Here is a 23,064-nt window from a genome sequence, read left to right as displayed (position 1 = left end):
CTCATCTACATTGTTACTTCAGACTCTTGTTACTTAAATTCCCTGAAGCTCAGTTTCCACATCTTTGAAATGAGCATTATAATTTCTACCTTGTTTTGAACTTTAGAAACAAGGAAAATAAAGTGCCTCACATCTTGTCTTACACAAAGTAGGTGCTCAGGAAATAGGAGCTATAATCATTTTCTCCAGTCAGAGGACCAGTCCAGACTTACATTTGTGTTGGCCTTTTTTTTTTTTTTTAATGTCTAAGCAAAACCTTTGTTATTCAAAATTTTTATTTTGAAAAGGAGAGTTTTATCAAAGTAACATGAACACTGAAGCAAATAGTCCAGGGAAGAGGGTTAGGCAATACTACTCAAAGCAATAGTCACAGCCATCCCCAGGCTCATCCAACAGAGGCAAAATCAACCATGTTCATGTACAAATTTTCTGTTGATTGTCTTCATATCTCTGGTTAACATTTCTTTACATTGCTTGATTTCTCAACTCTGTGCCATATCTGCTGAACACCTTCTGTTAAAGTCACATATTTAAATCACTGCATGTTGACTTCTGCTCTTATTCTCAATTTTTGTTAGTTATATTTTAATTATATATTATTACATATTTGTATTTTTTATTGGTTATGTTATATATTCTTTAAAACTTCTGTTTCTTGTTTCAGTAACCTTTGACAATATTTTCTCATTTCCCAAAATGAAAGATAAGGGTAATTTAACTCCTACCTGGCACATTCTACATTTTGTCAGGTACATTTTTACAGTCAGGGTTGTTAACATTTACATTTTATTCAATAATCATAGCTAAAAATTCTAGGCTTTTGCTATGTTGACCTAAAATTTCAGAACCAATATCATACACATACATGTGTACAATAATTATATGTATATTATTGTGACTTTATAAGTATTGTTACTCCTGGGCCAGTTTGCTAAGATTACATTTATCTGTCTTCACGTCCAATGCCCCAAACCAATAACAGGACAATGTTGCTGGCATCAAGGTAAACTGGATTTTCTTTTCTTATATCCCATTAAGGGCCAATTTTGGTTTGTTTAATAATTAGTCTGAGATGTAGTCAATATCTTGTAATATCCTACAATAGAAAATAATCTGAGAAAGAAAAAATTATATATATACGTGCATGTATATGTGTTAGTTGCTCAGTCATGTCTGATTCTTTGCAACCCCATGGACTTTAGCCCACCAGGCTCCTCTGTCCATAAGATTCTCAGGGGAAGAATACTAGAGTGAGTTGCCAGTTCCTTCACCAGAGGAATCTTCCTGACTGGGCTTGAACCTACATCTCCCACATTGCAGGCAGATTCTTTTTTTTTTTTTTTTTTAATTTCTTTATTTTAATTGGAGGATAATTACTTTACAATATTGTGGTAGTTCTTGCCATACGTCAACATGAGTCAGCCACAGGTGCACGTGTGAACTCCCTCCCGCCTCACTCCTTACTTCATCCCTCTTGGTTGTCCCAGAGCACTGGCTCTGCTTCATGCATCAAACTTGCACAGGTCCTCTGTTTTACATATGGTAATATACATGTTTCAGTGCTGTTCTCTCAAATCATCCCACCCTCATCTTCTGCCACATAGTCCAAAAGTCTGTGTCTCTTTTGCTGCCTTGTGTATAGGATCATCATTACTGTCTTTCTAAATTCCATATATATGCATTAATATACTGTATTGGTGTTTCTCTTTCTAACTTATTTCACTCTGTATAATAGGCTCCAGTTTCATCCACCTCATTAGAACTGACTCAAATGTGTTCTTTTTTTTTTTTATAGCTGAGTAATATTCCATTGTGTAAATGTACCACACTTTCTTATCCATTCATCTGCCGATGGACATTTAGGTTGCTTCCATGTCCTAGCTGTTGTAAACAGTGCTGCAGTGAACATTGGGGTACATGTGTCTTTTTCAATTCTGGTTTCCTCGGTGTGTGCCCAGCAGTGAGATTGCTGGGTTATATAGCAATTCTATTTCCAGGTTTTAAGGAATCTCCACAGTGTTCTCCATAGTGGCTATACCAGTTTGCATTCCCACCAACAGAATAAGAGGATCCTCTTTTCTCCACACCCTCTCTAACATTTAGTATCTGTAGGCTTTTTGATGGTTGCCGTTCTGACTGGCATGACAGTCTGAGCCACCTGGGAAGCCCATATATAGGTGTATATATACACATTCACTTTGCTATATATCTGAAACTAACACAATGTTGTAAATTAGCTACACTTCAACTAAAATGGCTAAAAATAAAAAAATAAAAAAGATTCCTGTAAGAAAAAATTAATTAGTTGAGAGTTTCTTGCCAAATGTTACTATATATAATGAAAATTTTGATTTACTGTTTTGACATAATTCACTTTCATTGAATCTTTAAGGCTCTCCAGCTCTTACTTATTTTCATCCTAGAGGTACTCTTCACAATTCATGAGGCTCACCCTCTCTCCTCCTCTACTTTAGCTTCATCTCTGAGATCAGCTGTATTACTATTATTCAGAACTGAACCTAGAACCTATTATAGAGTGAAGTGAGTCAAAAAGAGAAAGATAAATACCATATTCTAATGTATATATAAAGAATCTAGAAAAATGGTACTGAAGACTTTATTTACAGGGCAACAATGGAAGAAACGGACATAGAGAATAGACCTATGGACATGGGGAGAGGAGAGGAGAGGGTAATATGTATGAAAAGAGTAACATGGAAATTTACATTACTGTATATAAAATAGATGGCCAACGGGAATTTGCTGTATAGCTCAGGAAACTCAAGAGGGGTCTGTATCAACTTAGAGGGGTGGGATGGGGAGTGAGATGAGAGGGGGTTTCAAAAGGGAGGAAATACATGTATACCTATGGACAGGGAGGCCTGGTGTGCTGCGATTCATGGGGTCACAAAGAGTCGGACACGACTGAGCAACTAAACTGAACTGAACTGATGGCTGATTCATGTTAAGGTTTGACAGAAAACAGCAAAATTATGTAAAGCAATTATTCTTTAATAAAAATTTTTAGAAAAAGACACTCTCTCCAAATAAAGTCACATTCTGAGATGCTGAAAAAAAAGAAAAAAGAACTGTTATATTCTTTTGGCTGGGTCTATACTTCACTTCCTAACTTACCAGAGTGTATCTTCAGCTATATTTCTAAGAAGTATGAGAACGGTTATATTTTCTGAGCCTTTGCATATATGCAGATATATTGACCCCTCTCCCTGACCACACACATTGTTGATATTTTAGCTGGGTATGGAATTCTAGATTGTTAATAATTTTCCTTTAGAATTTTAATGGCTCCATTGTTTTTAAATTTTAAAGGCTCCCTTGCTTTCTAGCTGCAGTGTTCCTGGTGAAAAAAGTCTAATGCTTATCTCATTTTTCTTCCTTTGAAGTTATTTATTATTGTCTCTGAAAGTTTTTAGGATTTTCTCTTTTCACTGAGGTGTTCCATTTTCTGAAGGATATGTCTGTCTGTGGGCCCTCTATAATTTAATATATTGGACACTAAGTAAAAAAGTTCAGCAAACTTGTGACTATATTTCATCTGGGAATGTCTCTTCTGTTATTTCTTTGATAATTTTATCCTTCACCTTCTCTATTTTCTTCATTCTTTCTCTCTAGTAATATTATCTATTCTTTTTCTTCCATGCTACCACTACTGATTCTAATATGCCTTTTTTTGCCCGCTCATATTCTAAGAAAGACTATATATACATGGTTTAGGTCTCCTCTACTGTTGATTGGACTTCCCTGATAGCTTATTTGGTAAAGAATCTGCCTGCAATGTAGGAGACACTGGTTCAATTCCTGGCTCAGGAAGATCCACTGGAGAAGGGATAGGCTGCCCACTCCAGTATTCTTGGGCTTCCCTTGTGGCTCAGCTGGTAAAGAATCTGCCTGCAATGAGGAGACCTGGGTTCAATCCCTGGGTTGGGATGATCACCTGGAGAAGGGAAAGGTTACACACTACAGTGTTCTAGCCTGGAGAATTCCATGGACTGTATAGTCCATGTGGTTGCAAGGAGTTGAACATGACCAAGCAATTTTCACTCTAACTACTGTTATTTATATCAGTTAATTTTCATATAAAGTCTCTCAAAACTAGCAGTACTACATGAAGTGGAGTGGAGTGGGGTTAGATGTGTCTTTTAGAAGACTTCATGCTAGAATAAGTGGACAAAATAATTTACTGACAGGATAAGGACTTTCCAAATTCCAGAAGATGTACAGTTACTCTGAGGGTCCAATATTCTCACTCAAATCCCCAGTCTTTTTTCTCAACATTTTCTGCCATTTATCTACAGGAAACTCCCCCATCCTTTCTGGTTTTTTTTTTTTTGGCCTAAAGGTAAATGCCAGATACCTGATGTTTAAAGAACCCTTCATATAATTCTGTTTTTAGCCTTATCAACTACTCTCTCCCTCTACAGGTTCTTTCAGTTCTGAAACTAAAGTCTGTCTTGAGTTACAGTGGGCAGATAAGCATCTTTCTCCTCTACAGCTCTGAAGGTAACATAATTTCCTTGGCAGTTTTTCTCCACTATTTTATTAAATGTATTTCCTAAGTTATGTCATAATGTTTTCTAAGGGAATACAGTTGGCTGCAATGTGTGTCCAATAATACCTCCTTGAATTAGAACTAGACATAAAGGTTTAAAGTTTTAACACTTACTCAGATTTGTTAATGGATAGATCAATAGTGATCTAAACAGTAAAGTTTTAAATGACACTAATTTCTTTACCTTTTATTCACAAAGCATATAATATAAACTTCACTTTTTTTCTTTATTCTCTTCAGGTTTTTGAAATATTAAAATAGTGTACCAATATGGTACACTTTGTTGGAGCAGCCATGAAGAGATACCCCACATCCAAGGTAAGAGAAAACCAAGTAAGCTATAGGCACTGAGAGAGGGCAGCAGAGGGCAGACATACTGAAACCACAGTCACAGACAACAGGCCAATCTGATCACATGGACCACAGCCTTGTCTAACTCAATGAAACTAAGCCATACTGTGTGGGGCCACCCAAGACGGGCGGGTCATGGTAGAGAGGTCTAACAGAATGTGGTCCACTGGAGAAGGGAATGGCAAACCACTCCAGTATTCTTGCCTTGAGAACCCCATGAACAGTATGAAAAGGCAAAATGATAGGACACTGAAAGATGAATTCCCCAGGCTGGCTGGTGCCCAATATGCTACTGGAGATCAGTGGAGAAATAACTCCAGAAAGAATAAAGGGATGGAGCCAAAGCAAAAACAGTACCCAGTTGTGGATGGGACTGGTGATAGAAGTGAGGTTCAATGCTATAAAGAACAATATTGCATAGGAACCTGAAATGTTAGGTGCATGAATCAAGGCAAATTGGAAGTGGTCAAACAAGAGATGACAACAGTGAATACTGACATTCTAGGAATCAGCGAACTAAGATGGGACTAGAATGGTGAATTTAACTCAGATGACCATTATAGCTACTACTGTGGGCAAGAAGTAGGTGAGGAAACAGTGGAAGCAGTGTCAGACTTTATTTTTGGGGGCTCCAAAATCACTGCAGATGGTGATTGCAACCATGAAATTAAAAGACACTTACTCCTTGGAAGGAAAGTTATGACCAACCTAGGTAACATATTAAAAAGCAGAAAAATTACTTTGCCAACAAAGGTCTTTCTAGTCAAGGCTATGGTTTTTCCAGTGGTCATGTATGGATGTGAGAGTTGGACTATGAAGAAAGCTGAGCACTGAAGAATTAATGCTTTTGAACTGTGGTGTTGGAGAAGACTCTTGAGAGTCTCTTGGACTGCAAGGAGATCCAACCAGTCCATTCGAAAGGAGATCAGTCCTGGGTGTTCATTGGAAGGACGGATGCTGAAGCTGAAACTCCAATACTTTGGTCAGTTGAGCTATTTCAAATACTAAAAGATGATGCTGTGAAAGTGCTGCACTCATAATGCCAGCAAATTTGGAAAACTCAGCAGTGGCCACAGGACTGGAAAAGGTCAGTTTTCATTCCAATCCCAAAGAAAGGCAATGCCAAAGAATGCTCAAACTACCGCACAATTGCACTCATCTCACATGCTAGTAAAGTGATGCTTAAAATTCTCCAAGTCAGGCTTCAGCAATACGTGAACCATGAACTTCCAGATGTTCAAGCGGGTTTTAGAAAAAGCAGAGGAACCAGAGATCAAATTGCTAATATCCACTGGATCATTGAAAAAGCAAGAGAGTTCCAGAAAAAGATCCATTTCTGCTTTATTGATTATGCCAAAACTTTTGACTGTGTGGATCACAACAAACTGTGGAAAATTCTGAAAGAGATGGGCATACCAGACTACCTGAACTGCCTCCTGAGAGATCTGTATGCAGGTCAGGAAGCAACAGTTAGAACTGGACATGGAACAACAGACTGGTTCCAAATAGGAAAAGGAGTATGTCAAGGCTGTATATTGTCACCCTGCTTATTTAGCTTCTATGCAGAGTACATCATGAGAAGCGCTGGACTGGAAGAAACACAAGCTGGAATCAAGATTGCCAGGAGAAATATAAATAACCTCAGATATGCAGATGACACCACCCTTATGGCAGGAAGCAAAGAAGAACTAAAGAGCCTCTTGATGAAAGTGAAAGAGGAGAGTAAAAAAGTTGGCATAAAGCTCAACATTCAGAAAACCAAGATCATGGCATCCGATCTCATCACTTCATGGCAAATAGATGGGGAAACAGTGGAAACAGTGTCAGACTTTATTATTTTGGGCTCCAAAATCAGTGCAGATGGTGACTGAAACCATGAAATTAAAATACGCTTACTCCTTGGAAGGAAAGTTATGACCAACCTAGACAGCATATTCAAAAGCAGAGACATTACTTTGCCAACAAAGATCCCTCTAGTCAAGGCTATGGTTTTTCCTATGGTCATGTATGGATGTAAGAGATGGTCTGTGAAGAAAGCTGAGCACTGAAGAATTGATGCTTTTGAACTGTGGTGTTGGAGAAGATTCTTGAGAGTCCCTTGGACTGCAAGGAGATCCAAGCAGTCCATTCTGAAGGAGATCAGTCCTGGGTGTTCATTGGAAGGACTGATGTTGAAGCTGAAACTCCAACATTTTGGCCACCTGATGCGAAGAGCAGACCCATTGAAAAGACCCTGATCCTGGGAAAGATTGAGGGCAGGAGGAGAAGGGGACGACAGAGGATGTGATGGTTGGATGGCATCACTGACTCACTGGATGTGGGTTTGGGTGGACTCCGGGCATTGGTGATGGACAGGGAGGCCTGGCGTGCTGCGGTTCATGGGGTCACAAAGAGTCGGACATGACTGGGTGCCTGAACTGACTGACTGACCAATATGGAGTTTTAAAGCAAGTTGAAATCTTTACAGAGAAATAATATTAAATAATCAACTCAATATAATAATAATTAAGAACAATGTGCTCTTATTCAAATCTATAACTAAATAGTTTATTTTTGTAAAAAGTCTCAAATAAGAATTGCATGTTTAAACAAATTACCAGCAGCCAGTAAAATCATAATGGTAGCTTGCACTGAATTTTAAGTTGCATAAATACTAAAAGAAACAAAAAGGGCTCCATAAACTCATATGTCTGAATCAGGTGATCATTCCAGTACATGCATGCTCAGTTGTGTCCGACACTTTGAGACAAAAGAGCTGTAGCCCATCCGGTTCCTCTGTCCATGGGATTTTCCAGGTAAGAATACTGAAGTGGGTTACATTTCCTCCTCCAGGAGATCTTCTTGACCCAGGGATTGAACCCGTGTCTCCTGCATCTCCTGCATTGCAGGTGGATACTTTACTGCTGAGCTGTCCAGGAAGCCCCAGTTAGGTGAAATACCTATTAAATGCATGAATGAATTTTTATAAAATCCAGTACAAATTTGTCATCCCTTACTTATTGTCCTAATTAATGATAGAAGCAAATTTTAAAATTGACTTATGACATCGTTAGGAGATTTAAGTAACTTTGGAAATCTCAGTATTGTAAGAGAAAACCTTTGTAATAGCTGACAACATTTTCTAGCATCTCCTCCTCCAGGGGATATTCCTGACTCAGAGAACCTGCATCTCCTGCTTGGCAGGTGGACTTTTTTTGTTGATGAGCCACTTGGGAAGCCCAGATAGCAATAGACGTTCTGATAAATATGTGGCCAGACTATGTACTTCTTCATGATGACAGAATATAAAAGGGAAAATAGCATAAGCGTTATCAAAAGTTTTTAATTAGCATGATGCTATTTCACCTTATTCTCCAGCTTTCTAGTCACTTAGGTAGTTAATTAAGACTCTCCAAACCTGAACTGTTTGGTGACTGTTTTCGACAGGATAGTTTCTAAGGCTTGAGTTGTAGGAAAACAGCACCTAAGATTACCTGGATCTAGTGCACAATGTTCCTTTTATAGACAACCAAGGGAGAGATTCAGTGGAAGTTATTGGCCCTCTGTTTCACAATAATTCAGCAGGACTGGAAATCTGTTATTAGGAAATAATTTTAACTCACCACTGAGGTTACAGGGCAATAAATGGCTCCTTTCTGGATCCCTAAAGTTTACCCAGCACATTTATGTGGCCATTTTTTTTGCCTTGTGTACTTATGTATGACTTAAATCGTCATGACTATATCACATTTACATTAAATCTCTTTCTTATTTCCCTGTCTTTTAAAAGTACTTTTTCTTTCTCTCTTTTATGATCTCTATTTCTGTTTTCATTTCTCTTGTCTTTGGTTTCCTTGGCTGCTGCCTATGCTAAAGACATTTTAGATATTTCTGTGTAAGGCTTTTCAACATGAAAGCCCAAGAAAAATACAGAATAAATATTTACTTTTATTTTCAATTAAAAAAACAGGTTTAAAAAAAATTGGTACTTTGACAAAGTACCATGAGAAATTCACGTATTTTTATTCATTATCTAAGGCTTACATGACATAATCCAGCTCAAACTTGTATCAGAAAATGTTTTATGTCACCAGTGAAAGTCTTGAAAAATATGTAGGCTTTAATTAGTTTACTCAGGGAAAAAAATTGACAAGCACACTCATATCTTTAGCATGATTTTAAGATAAACATTAGTATGGATTTCAAATATCTCTAATGGAGATAAAACTACGTTAAAGAATATACTTAATAATATCTTACATATAATAGACTGGAATAGTTTTACTGTGCTGAATAGTATGTTAGATAAGAAATACATGAGTCCCTTCACTGTTCACCTGAAACTACCACAATATTGTTAATTGTCTATAACCCAATACAAAATAAAAAGTTTAAAGTTTTAGGGGAAAAAAAAGAATAGATAAACAAAAATGTTCTTGAACGAAAAGATATATCTCATTGGGGTGGCTCCTCACTGCAGAGAAGAGGCTCCAGGACACGGAATCAGCAGCTGTGGTGCAAGGGCTCAGTTGCTTTGCGGCATGTGGGATTTCTCCAGCCCAGGGATCAAACTTGTGTCCCCTGCGTTGGCAGGTGAATTCTTAACCACTGGTTCACCAGGGAATTTGCCAGCTACAGCTTACTTGTAAAAGGGTGGAGACAGAATTTGCAGTAGATACGAATAATAAGCACAAGCAAACAAAAATAGAACCAAAGCAAATGAAAACGTACCCTCCATAGACAACATCCATGGTTGAAGGTGACCTGTGTCTGTTATATTATATGGTCCTATGTCCATGCTGGGAAAAAATACCAGAAAGCAGAGGAGAAGCTTAGTGTAGGAGAAAGGCAGGAATCTTGCCTGGATTTGAGCCCCAGGGCTACCACCTCCCCTGTGGGCATGGCCAAACCTGGAAATGGACCAAATCTTTATTTTATCCTTCAAAAAAAAGTGGCCCATCTAACAATTCCGTGTTTATCCAATGAAAAATATTTCAGAAACAGTTTGGATAACTATAAAGACAAAATGTATGCAGATTATTATTAGAAAAGCGAAAGCTTAACTATAATAATGGATCTGGAGAGGCAGGTGAAGGAAAGAACAGCAAATAAAAATGAAATTAGGGAAGGTAAAATATAAAATTAATTTCAAAAGTAATTTGAGCTTGTAGATAATCATGTAGATAAATACGTGGGTTTTGTTTTGCTGTTTTGAAATCAGTGTGGTAGTGTAGTTCATTACAGATTTTGATTTATAATTTGAGCCAATCAATTTCCTTGAATAAAATCTTTTCTTGTTTTTTCTTGCATGGCAAAGGAACTATCTGGAAATATTTCCATACTTTTCTGCAAACCGTTAAAAGAGTTAAACTAATAGTAAATGAAGATGTGACTACTAAGATAATGTGTTTTGAATTGTTACTTTTTATTTTTCATTTCACTTAAAAATGTTTAAGCTCATTCATTTGTTGAGCTGTTAGAGTCAGTCTTTTCATATCCTGCACTGGGCTTCAGCTATCATGGCTAACCTCGTCTGGGCATACATATAGAAGTCTAATAAAATTTGGTGGCATAAAATGACTTTTTGGTCTCATTTCCAAAATGACAATGTCCCCCTTCATCCTAAGTTACTGTGCTCTGGTCCAGAACACAATGTAGATTCTGTTCTACCTAGAAGCAGCATCTTTCTCTGTAATCACCAGGTAGATATGGTCAATTAAAGGAGGAAGAAGGCATAATGTATAACAAAAAGGTTTAAATTCCCATTCCTGTGACAAATAGCACTGCCACGCTGCCTGAATTCCAGATGACTTAGCCTAGAATTGTGTAACATGGTGGTGCTTACTAACAGAGTGGCTTGGGTTTGGGGGCAGCATATACACTGAGAGAGAGGACTGGCTATTTCTCCTCTCCTTACCACATGGCTCTCTCCTACCACATAACACTGCATGTGGACCACATTTGTTGACATGGCTGGCCAGACGCCAGCTACTGAAGCATGTCCAGCCATGTGGCTCATCCACACCCACCACTCTATTTTTGTTGCACTTTTCAACCAGATTTTGTGGCTAATGATGATATAAACACTATGGGTGCAGAGATGCCAGTGGACTACTGTGCTTTTCCCTGTGAGATTTTGGAGACAAAGGAATGTGCTTGACAGTTTTCTATCTGTCCTGAAGCTTCATGATATTTAGAATAGGCTAAGAAGAGGAAGGAAGTATGAGGAATATCAGTTCAGTTCAGTTCAGTTCAGTCGCTCAGTCGTGTCCGACTCTTTACGACCCCATGAATCACAGCACGCCAGGCCTCCCTGTCCATCACCATCTCCCGGAGTTCACTCAAACTCACATCCATTGAGTCGGTGATGCCATCCAGCCATCTCATCCTCTGTCGTCCCCTTCTCCTCCTGCCCCCAATCCCTCCCAGCATCAGGGTCTTTTCCAATGAGTCAACTCTTTGCATGAGGTGGCCAAAGTACTAGAGTTTCAGCTTGAGCATCATTCCTTCCAAAGAACACCCAGGACTGATCTCCTTTAGAATGGACTGGTTGGATCTCCTTGCAGCCCAAGGGACTCTCAAGAGTCTTCTCCAACACCACAGTTCCAAAGCATCAGTTCTTCAGTGCTCAGCTTTCTTGACAAATAAATAATAAAGTAAGGACTTCTAAGAAAAGAGATCAGAAAAAAAAGATGACTAGAGACATAAAGCAAAGGCATGAAATATGTTCATATTGATTTCCATGACTCGTCTGCATATTTTTTATTTCCCTTCCAACCATCCTTCCCTCAGTCCCACCATCCATAGTTATGCTTTCATGGAATCACCACACTTTCTATGGTTCAACATTAACTTTCATATGAGTTAAGTTATCAAAGTCCTTTTATAGGATGTATTGTATTGTATTGTTCAGTTGCTTAGTTGTGTCTCTCTGTGACCCCATGGACTGCAGCACATCAGGCTTCCCTGTCCATTATTATCTCCTGGAGTTTGCTCAAACTCATGTCCATAAAGTCAGTGATGCCATCCAACCATCTCATCCTCTGCTATCCCTTCTTCTTTCTTCAATCTTTTCCAGCACCAGGGTCTTTTTCAGTGAGTTGGCTCTTCGCATCAGGTGGCCAGAGTATTGGAGCTTCAGCTTCAGCATCAGTCCTTCCAGGGAATATTCAGGACTGATTTCCTTTAGGATTGACTGGTTGGATCTCCTTGCAGTCCAAGGGACTCTCAAGAGTCTTCTCCAACACCACAGGTCAAAACTATCAATTCTTCTACACTTGGCTTCTTTATAGTTCAACCCTCACATCCATGCATGTGCTGTGCTTTGACAATCAGTTGTGTCTGACTCTTTGTGTAGCCCACCAGTCTCTGTCCATGGGGATTCTCCAGGTAAGAATATTGGAGTGGGTTGCCATCCTTCCTTCAGGGGATCTTCCCAGCTGAGGGATAGAACCCAGGTCTCCCACATTGCAGGCAGATTCTTCACCGAATGAGCCACCAAAGAAGCCACACGTGCCTTCTGGAAAAACCATAGCTTTCAGTCACATCCACACATGACTACTGGAAAAAGCATGGCTTTGGCTCTATGGACCATTGTCGGCAAAGTAACTCCTTTTTAAAAATTAGCAGTGCTTTTCATATAACGTAACTGTGTTTTACTTGTATTGTCCAATATATGTTCACACAGAGAGTCTAGACCAGAAGAGAAGCCCATTTAATAATTGAGCACCTGATGGCATCTTTAGTAATTTAATAGGAGACTTAACAAAGAATAAGTACTCAATAAATATTTCTTGAATTGAATTGATAGTGTCTCAAATACTGAGGTACAATGGAGGATGAATGGAATAGTCTGGGAAACTAAAGAATCTGGCAGGGTTAGAAATAGAAGTAAAGATATGATCAAACCTTAAAAAAGGAAAAGTGGCTGTGACAACTTAATGCCATATCAGTTATCTCTTCCCATATTACAACCACACCAAAATGTAGTGGCTTAAGAAATAACCACCTGATGTGCTCACAAGTATATGGAGCAATAATTTTGTCTGAGTTGAGCTGAATAGTTATTATGCAGCTTTTGCTGGGATCGCTCATGTGATTGCAGTCATGTGGCAGCTCTGCTGGGGTTGATGGACTAAGATGGCTTCACTCCTGTGTCTAGCAGTTGTTACTGTCTGTTGGCTAAACCATATGTCTTTCATAGACTGATTCAGAGTTTTTCACATGGCAGCTGAATTCCAAGAGAGTAAGGCTCACTGCACAAGCTTATTTGAAGTCTTGTGGCCAGTGTTCCATTGAGCAAAGCAGGTTACATGACCAAACTCAGAATCAGTGTGGGAGGGTATGATATAAGGGTCTCAATAAAGAAACATGACTCATTAAGACAATTTACTATACCAGTTGTCCACAGCTCCTGTATTGTGTGACAACAGTAGTTTTCGTTGTTGTTCCTGTTTCTCATAAAGAGAGTAGCTTGGACTTGGAATTAAAATTCTAGTTCAACAAATTACCCTTTACTTAGTAATTCTTCTCAAACTGTCTTCCTAGTAGTACTTCTGAGAGTTTGGTTCTATTAATGCCATTCCTAAATTTGCATATGAACCTGGAATAACAATGGTGGCTCTCCTATATAATATATATTTTATTAAGTTGGGTTCATTGTATTAAAGTGCATGCTGCTTGTGGATGTGCACTCAGTTGTGTGCAACTCTTTGCAACCTTAGGGACTGTAGCTGATCAGATTCCTCTGTCCATGGAAATTTCCAGGCAAGAATAATGGAGTGGGCGCCATTTCCTGCTCCAAAAGTGCATTCTAGAGGGGGGCGGGGGAAACAGTGGTGCCATTACTTGAAAGATTTAAATTGGCTGCCCACACTTGTTGGTGTACATCGTTCCAAGCATATACTGGGATGATAACTACAAACAAAAATCTGGGTCCTGGCCTTTAAAATTTTTAATTTGGCTTTTTAATTGTTGATTGCATAATTATGGTACTTTATCACCTAATCTGTCCAAATGCCTACTACACTTTTTGGCATTGTTTACATTTTTGCTTAGCAACCAATCAAGCATGGGTTGAAATCCAAGACAGAATGGTTGAACAATGGGTCCATAAACTCAACAACTGAGGGGGTAAAGAATTTTGCAGAAACAAGTTCAATTGCTTTTCATTATATGCCTCTGGGTGGCCAAATGCTTGGGCAGAAAATTAAGCGTGCTTAAAGCTAGCTGCATTTACATTTCTGAGACTAAAGCCGAGTCTTTCAACTTGTATTAAGCTTCTATTGTAAAATAATTTTATTATTTGCCAAGTTTTTAAGTGACATGAGAGGACGAATGTGCAAAGGTAATTTATAGCTTAGTTCCCTAACTACTCTCAATGGGTTGCTTGGAAGCCTGTTAATTCTACCATGGGCTGGGAATACACAGGGATATAAACATATTATATATAAATCTTACATCATCTTCCAAAACTTACTTTTTTTTAAGAAAAAGAAAAGTAAGACTACAGTTCTGCTGGTCATGGTTTGCGTTGATTTCTTTCCTTCTAATTTTTTCCTTGGCAAATATTATTCACTGACAGCTCAATCTCAGGGGCTATGAATAGTCAGCTCCATATGCATGCAGGGTTCTTCCTAAACCAACTTATTAGTTGTGCCAGATGTTATTATGCTTCTTGAAATGTAAGCTTAAAAAGTGATCTTACTGTAAGCTGATAGATAATTCAGTGAGCAGCTGTTCCATTGATATGCAGGAGGGAGTATATTTAATATATGGGAAGAATATGAATAGTATTGTGGCCAGAGCGCAGAGTGTGATAGATTGAGAAAGTGATTCCAATTCTTCACCCTTCCCTATTTTTACACATTATGTGATGTGGCATTGTAGTTCATTCTTTGAAAAGGTGGAGCTCTTTTCCCACCCTTTAGACTGTCCTTGTGAATTTCTAGTGGCCTTGTGAATGCAATCGCTATGTCTGTGTGGCAAGACAAAGCCCAAGTCTCGAAAAACTTGCACACATCATCTTTGTGATGGGCACTCCTTCTCCATGGGAACAAGCACACGGTCACCTGAGTGATGATAGACCATGTGAGACAGAAAAGCTGATTTATCAGAATAGCTGATAGACCAGTCAGCCCTTAGCTGACCTGTTAATTCAGATTCATAAGCAGACCCAGGCAAATCATCCAGATCTGGCCTGATGCTTATCAGAAGCAGATAGTTAACCTGCAGACTGATGAGAAACCATGAACATGGTGGTTGTTTTAGGCCACTCAGAGTGGAGGCATTACACAGCGAGAGGTAACTGACTCACCTTCCTTTTACTCTAGCTGCTCAGGACAGTACTTTCTTTAGAGCCTTTTTTAAAAGGTGGTGGGATGAAAGAAAGAAAGAGGAATGCAAGCTGCTTTCTAGTAGCCATGAAGAGTTTCATTCGATCTCACCATTTTTTTTTCTTTTGGTTGTATTCATATGCATGGACCAATAAACATTTTGGACAGATATAGCATTTTTACCCATTTCTATTTTAAGACTTATCTTTGGAAGAAAATTAAGAATCAAATTATCATGGTTCTGATGTCCTGGGTTTTGTAATGATGGATGCCTACAATAGATCCTTCCCCTCAGCAAACACACATCTGTCTGTTTGAATGCATTTAACTCTCTAACTTCATCTCTTGTCACCACCTTCCATTGTCTTCATGACTTCTATGCTTTATTCACTCAAGAAATACTTACTGGGTACCTATGATGTATCAGGAATTCTCCTAGGTTCCAGGGATATAGGAACTAACAGTGAACAGAATAAACAAGGCCCTTGGCCTTAAAGTGCTTGAATGGCAGGGCAAGTGGCAATCAATAACTAAGACATTACATATTCCACCATGTGAGATGATGCTGAGTGCTATGCATAAAACTAAAGCAGAAATGGAGAATTATTGGTATTTTATTTTGTATAGGAAGGCTTTCCTAATAATGAGAAATTTGAGCAGAGACCTGAATGCAGTGAGGAAACAAGCTGTGCAGATAGATATAAAGCCAGTGTGGGGAAGTGCTCCATGCAAAGAGAAGAAACCAGGCAAATGCGTTGAGGAAGAAGCGTGTTTTGAGGAATATTTAGGAGGCCAGCATGCTTTGTGTAGAACCAGCAAGGGGAGAGTGGGAGGAGATGAAGTTAGAAATAGAGGGCAAGGCCCAGATCATGAAGATCTTTGGGGCTGTGAAAATTATGTACTTTATCTGTAGGGACATGGATAATCATTTGGAGCTCTAGTGATATTTAACTGCTGTAGATTTCCTAACTACATTGTTTCACTCTTACTCTGTGTGTGTGTATATGTGTGTGTGTGTGTGCATGTGCAAGCATTTTCTCTGTTAAGAATTTCTACTACTTTTTCCACCTGGCCCATACCTACTCATTATTTGAAACCTAGCTTAAACATCACCTGCCTTGGGGAAATAAATCCCCAGGATTTACTTTCCTCTCTGTTCTTCCCAGGAAAATATATATACTTTTTTCATCCAAACTGGAACACATTTGAGAAAAGGAGACTCTCTTAAAAATATATTAACACAACAGATTCAAATGGACATATCTTGGGAAAATAAGAAGCATAGTTACTTTATTTTCACATCGACCATGTGACACTTCCATTACAGTTCATATGTCTGCTTTTCTCACTAGAATGTGACCTCCACAAGAGCACTGTCATTTTGTCTCTGAGAGTCACAGACCTATGTAGAATCCAATATATGATAGTGACTTAACAAATAGTGTCCAACCAAAAAATTGTATTGACTTTCAAATACACTTTTTTTTGTTGTTGTTATTATCAATTGTATTATTTTTCAGTGTTTTTTTTTTTTTTCTGTCCCTTTCTGGCAAAGGCTTATTGTTTCCCCATCACACTGATGTCAGCATTAGAGTTGGCTCTCTGACTCACAGTGGCCCTCTCTGTGAGATGAACATATGACCATACCCTGTTAGCATCAGAATGGGCTGATTAGTTGTTTGACCAATGAAATATAAGTGGTAATTAGTCCAAGTGACCAGTTGTCCTAGTTTATCAGGAACTGACAAATTTCTCAGGATTTAAAGGTTTCAGTTTTAAAATCAGAACTGTGCAGGCAAATCATCCCAGTTTACTTGGGACTCAGGGTACCCCTGGGATGTGGATCTTTGATGCTAAAAACACAGCCCATACTAGACAAAGCACAGCAGTTTGATTAGCTCAGAAATAACATGCGCCATTTACAAGCAGAAACGTTAGAATTCATTCTATGTTTCCTTTATTTTAGTTTCTCTGTGTCACAGGTTCAGCAGCATCTCAAAAGGATGTTCCATAAGGTTGGGTCTTGGACAGAAGGCATGGAACAGGATCATAACTGGTGATGATGAACCAGTAGCAAGTACAAGAAATTAATCTTTGTTTTTGTAAGCCACTAAGATATTGGGGTCATTTGTCAATGTAACATAGCTAAGCTTAAACTGATGATTATCTTTTGTTGCACATACATTTAAATGATGGTATGCTCAGTATATTGGATTGGGCAAAAAATTAGTTCAAGTTTTTCTGTCTCACCTTATGGAAAACGCTGAATGAACTTTTTGGCCAACCCAATGGCTTCCCAGGTTGCACAGTGATAAAGAATCTGCTTGCCAATGCAAGAGACACAAGCGATCAAGGGATGGGGGTTTGATCTTTAGGTCAGGAAGATCCCCTGGAGTAGGAAATGGTAACCCACTCCAGTATTCTTGTCTGGAAAATCTTGGGGACAGAGGAGCCTGGCAGGTTACTGTCTATGAGGTTGCAGAGAGTGGAACATGACTGGGCAACTGAGCATGCAAAGTATTTTAAGTTTCTAAGGATAAGATTCTTTACCAATTGGGCTATCAGGGAAGCCAGGTTCGTGACACTGTAGAGGAGGCAGGGATCAAGATCGTCCCCAAGAAAAAGAAATGCAAAAAGGAAAAATGGTTGTCTGAGGAGGCCTTACAAATAGTTGTGAAAAGAAGAGAAGCTACAGGCAAAGGAGAAAAGGAAAGATATACCTACTTGAATGCAGAGTTCCAAAGAATAGCAAGGAGAGATAAGAAAGCCTTCCTCAGTGATCAATGCAAAGAAATAGAGGAAAACAATAGAATGGAAAAGACTAGAGACCTCTTCAAGAAAATTAGAGATACCAAGGGAACATTTCACACAAAGATGAGCACAATAAAGAACAGAAAAGGCATGGACCTAACAGAAGCAGAAGATATTAAGAAGAGGTGGCAAGAATACACAGAAGAACTGTACAAAAAAGATCTTCATGACCCAGATAATAACAGTGGTGTGATCACTCACCTAGAGCCATACATCCTGGAGTGACAAGTCAAATGGGCCTTAGGAAGCACCACTACAAGCAAAGCCACTGGGGGTGATGGAATTCCAGTTGAGCTATTTCAAATCCTAGAAGACGATGCTGTGAAAGTGCTGCACTCAATATGCCAGCAAATTTGGAAAACTCAGAGGTGGCCACAGGACTGGAAAAGGTCAGTTTTCATTCCAATCCCAAAGAAAGGCAATGTCAAAGAATGCTCAGACTACTGCACAATTGCACTCATCTCACACGCTAGCAAGGTAATGCTCAAAATTCTCCAAACTAGGCTTCAGCAGTACTGCGAACTGTGAAATTCCAGATGTTCAAGCTGGTTTTAGAAAAAGCAGAGGAACCAGAGATCAAATTGCCAACATCCATTGTATCATAGAACAAGCAAGAGAATTCCAGAAAAAAAACCCACATCTATTTCTGCTTTATTGACTATGTCAAAACTTTTGACTGTGGAGATCACAATAAACTGTGGAAAATTCTGAAAGAGATGGCAATACCAGACCACCTGACCTGCCTCTTGAGAAACCTGTATGCAGGTCAGGAAGCAACAGCTAGAACTGGACATGAAACAATAGACTGGTTCCAAGTCGGGAAAAGAGTACATCAAGGCTGTATATTGTCACCCTGCTTATTTAACTTATATGCAGAGTACAGCATGAAAAATGCTGGGATGGATGAAGCACAAGCTGGAATCAAGATTGCTGGGAGAAATATCAATAACCTCAGATATGCAGATGACACCACCCTAATGGCAGGAAGCAAAGAGGAACTAAAGAGCCTCTTGATGAAAGTGAAAGACGAGAGTGAAAAAGTTGGCTTAAAGCTCAACATTCAGAAAACTAAGATCATGGCATCTGGTCCCATCACTTCATGGCACATAGATGGGGAAACAGTGGAAACAGTGTCAGACTTAATTTTTTGGGCTCCCAAATCACTGCAGATGGTGACTGCAGGCATGAAGTTAAAAGACGCTTGCTTCTTGGAAGAAAAGTTATTACCAACCTAAAGAGTATATTAAAAAGCTGAGATGTTACTTAGCCAGCAAAGGTCTGTCTAGTCAAGGCTATGGTTTTTCCAGTAGTCATGTATGGATGTGAGAGTTGGACTATAACAAAAGCTGAGCACTGAAGAATTGATGCTTTTGAACTGTGGTGTTGGAGAAGACTCTTGAGAGTCCCTTCGACTTCAAGGAGGTCCAACCAGTCCATCCTAAAGGAAATCAGTCCTGAATATTCATTGAAAGGGCTGATGCTGAAGCTGAAACTTCAATACTTTGGCCACCTGATGTGAAGAACTGACTCATTTGAAAAGACCCTGATGCTGGGAAAAATTGAAGTCAGGAGGAGAAAGAGATGACAGAGGATGAGATGGTTGGATGGCATCAACAACTCAATGGACGTCAGTTTGATTAAACTCTGGGAGTTGGTGATGGACAGGGAGGCCTGGCGTGCTGCAGTCCATGGGGTTGCAAAGAGTAGGACTCGACTGAGCGACTAAACTGAACTGAACTGAAGGATAAGATACAGGTGCCTGCATGCTAAGCTGCTTCAGTCATGTGGACTCTCTGAGACCCCATGGACTGTTTCCTTCCAGTTTCCTCTGTCCATGGGGTTCTCTAAGCAAAAATACTGATGTGGGTTGCCATGCCCTCCTCCAGGGGATCTTCCTTATCCAGCATCTCTTACAGCTTCTATGTTGGTAGGCTGGTTCTTTACTACTAAGTGCAACCTGGGAAGCCCAAAGATAAGATAGTATTTTTCCTTAAATCCTGTATAAAACTTACTGAATACTTCTAATGTGCTGGGGTTTTGATAAGTAGTTGTTGATGAATTATTAATTTCATTACAATGCTTTCAACATCTGTAGATTTAAGAGCACTACTGTTTAGCTCAAAGTAATGGTGGCTGTCTGTCATTTGTGTAAATTTTACCAATCTCAGACAGATCTGGCAAACCAAACTGCAGTCCCATTTCCTAGAGAAAATGTGGAATGGGTTTGATAAGACATTCCTCCCCTCTGCCTCCAAACTTGTCCCAGCAGGGATCTTCTGGTTGTGTAGACAAATTGAAGTCAAGCAAAGTTTTCTTCTTGTCTAACAGAAATGCCATCAATAATTTGCTGAGAGAAAGAAGGGTCAGCCTCTCTGTGGGTGCTGGTTCTTGAAGCATTTATGTGTCATAGTCAATCACAGTGAACTCACTGCATCCTGCATACGGCCAGCCTCCTCTGGTAACTGATGAGCCACTTTTGGTAATAGTGTTCTCATTTCCAGACATTGCCTATTTTATCATTTGCAATTCTAGGATATTTCTGACATCCTTGTTTCTTTATGTAGGATCACAGTGACTTTATGTCAGTAAATTTGTCAGTGCGCACTGGTCAGCTATGACAGGAAGAGTACTAAATTGACGTGATTTAATTTTACATATAATTAATAAATTACTGGGAAATATTTCTATTATGAATACACTTACATTTTGTCAAATCCTCTCTTTAATTCAGGTACTCAAAAAACAGCTAATTCAAGTGAGTTTTTTTAATATGAAGAGAGAAGAGGCATCAGAATGATTATGAAGCTGGTTTAATGACAAGCATTTATTTAAATAGCATTGCCTTCTATCTTAATTTTGAATATCAAATATATAAACACACATTGGGTCTGTTTAATTACCTGCTGTACTTCATTATTATAATGAAGCAGAAAGGTATAGGAAACTCACTGCTTGCTTAAAGTAGCCTTGAAACTTAATTATTTTTAGTTTTCATTTTTAGAGGGAAAGCTGAGATCAGGAAAATTTAGTAATTTTCTTTAAGTCACTCACTGAGTAAGAAGTAGACACATGATTTGAATTATGTGTGCAGAGTGTCAAAGCTCTTTATTGTATCTTACCTTCGTTTTTGTTCAGTCACTAAGTTGTATCCTACTCTTTGTGACCTCATGGACTGCAGCACTCCAGGCTCCCCTCTCTTCCACTGTCTCCGAGAGTTTGCTCAAATTCATCTCCATTGAGTTGGTGATGCCATTCAACCATCTCATCCTCTGTCATCCCTTTCTGCTCCTGCCTTCAATCTTTCCCATCATCAGAGTCTTCTCCAATGAGTTGGCTCTTCACATCAGGTGGCCAAAGTATTGGAGTTTCAGCTCTAGCAGCAATCCTTCCAATGAATACTCAGGGTTGATTTCCTTAGGAAATCTTTGTGTCTACCTTCTCCTGAATCCGGAAGCCTGAGATGATACTTTTCTGTATCTTCTGGGACATCCTTAGCCTGTGTGGATTTCACACTGCAGTCTTTCCATCATATCTGCCCACCTTGAATTTCTCAGAGCCTTACTTCTGGAACTTTCCAATCTCAATTTTCCATCCTCTGCATATCTACTTTCTGTTCCTCAAGCCCTCTTTTGTTTGGACAGTTCTGCTCTCAACCAAGTTTTAGACAGCATAAGGTATAAGGATTTTTCTGGGTTTCTTCTGGCCTTAAATGAACCACCTTGAATGTACCCTAGTTCTTTTGTGCCATAAATACCAGCCAAGGGGTTCAGAAGTAGGATTTCTTCCTGCTTTGGAAACACACACACATGCACACTTTACCTTCTCATTCATAGAATGCTGCACAGTAAACCCTTGCTTTCCAGTACAGTACCTGATTGAATTAAGATGGACTCTCAGAAAAGCAAAAGCAGAAGTGAGTTTTCTGTGTTCTTTGAACAACTTCCTAAGGCTGCTATCTATGGTTGTGCAAAGTGTGCCTTTCACACCTCTAGGATCACCATTTGCATTTGTAACATCATCTATTTGTGTATCAATCAACAGCAATTTAAAAGCATATCATAGTTAAATGTCTTAAGGGAGCTGCAGCTTTCTTCAACTCTCACAAAAGCATCTTTTAGGCCAGCACTGCCTGCTTATTTCCAGAATGACGAATCATAGTAATACAGGAAGGTCTTCAGGCTTGCTTTTCATGCCTCCTCTTAAAAATTAGACAATTTTGTGGATATTAGTACTTTTTAAAAACATATTGTGCAGTAGACCTTTGGGAAGTAAAATATTTTTGAATCAAATGCACCAAGATAACCAGATTAGTGCACCCATATATTATGGGGGCCTGGAGTCATGGGTGTGTATATGGGTCTGGGTCTACCTAGAGGGCAGACAAAAGGATCTACATTTGGACAACTCTTGAGGTATCCTGATTCTTATACAGGAAAAAGACTATACATAGCAAATTAAAAAGCAAGGTTGTTCACCAAATACCTATTATTGTAATAACTGTTAGAGCTTCTTATTTTGTGTGTGTGATTCCAATTGCTACTGATGTTAAAAGTTTAACTTTGGATGAGACCATTGAAGATGAGAGAATCCTATTCTAACTTTTTCTGCTTTATTCACTGAAATAAAATCAGTGTTGCAAACCAAAGCTTTATCTTAGGGATAACTTCCTTACATTCCATGTTAAATAGATTAAACAAAATGATCAGAACGTTTTAGACATTTTTTTCCTGTCCTTTGAGGTCAACGCTAGGTTTGCCCAGTGGTCAGCTTTGTAAGTTATTTCACTTCTATTTTAATGGGCACATAAAGATCATTACATTAAAATTAATTCCCATCAGGGTTTCCAAGTATTCTACCCCCAGTTGAGATTTTAGGAAAGCTGTGCCATTCAGTGGTTGAGAAGAAACCCAAAGAAATCATTATATCAGGTTAAAGTTAAGAGATTTTCACACAGGAAAAGTAATTGAAAAGTATATATTTTGCATAATGAAATAGATGACAAACTGGGCAAGCTGGCCT

This window comes from Capricornis sumatraensis, chromosome 4 (genome assembly GCF_032405125.1).
Source record: "Capricornis sumatraensis isolate serow.1 chromosome 4, serow.2, whole genome shotgun sequence".
Lineage (NCBI taxonomy): Eukaryota > Metazoa > Chordata > Mammalia > Artiodactyla > Bovidae > Capricornis > Capricornis sumatraensis.
Note: the sequence above shows the minus strand (reverse complement) of the source record.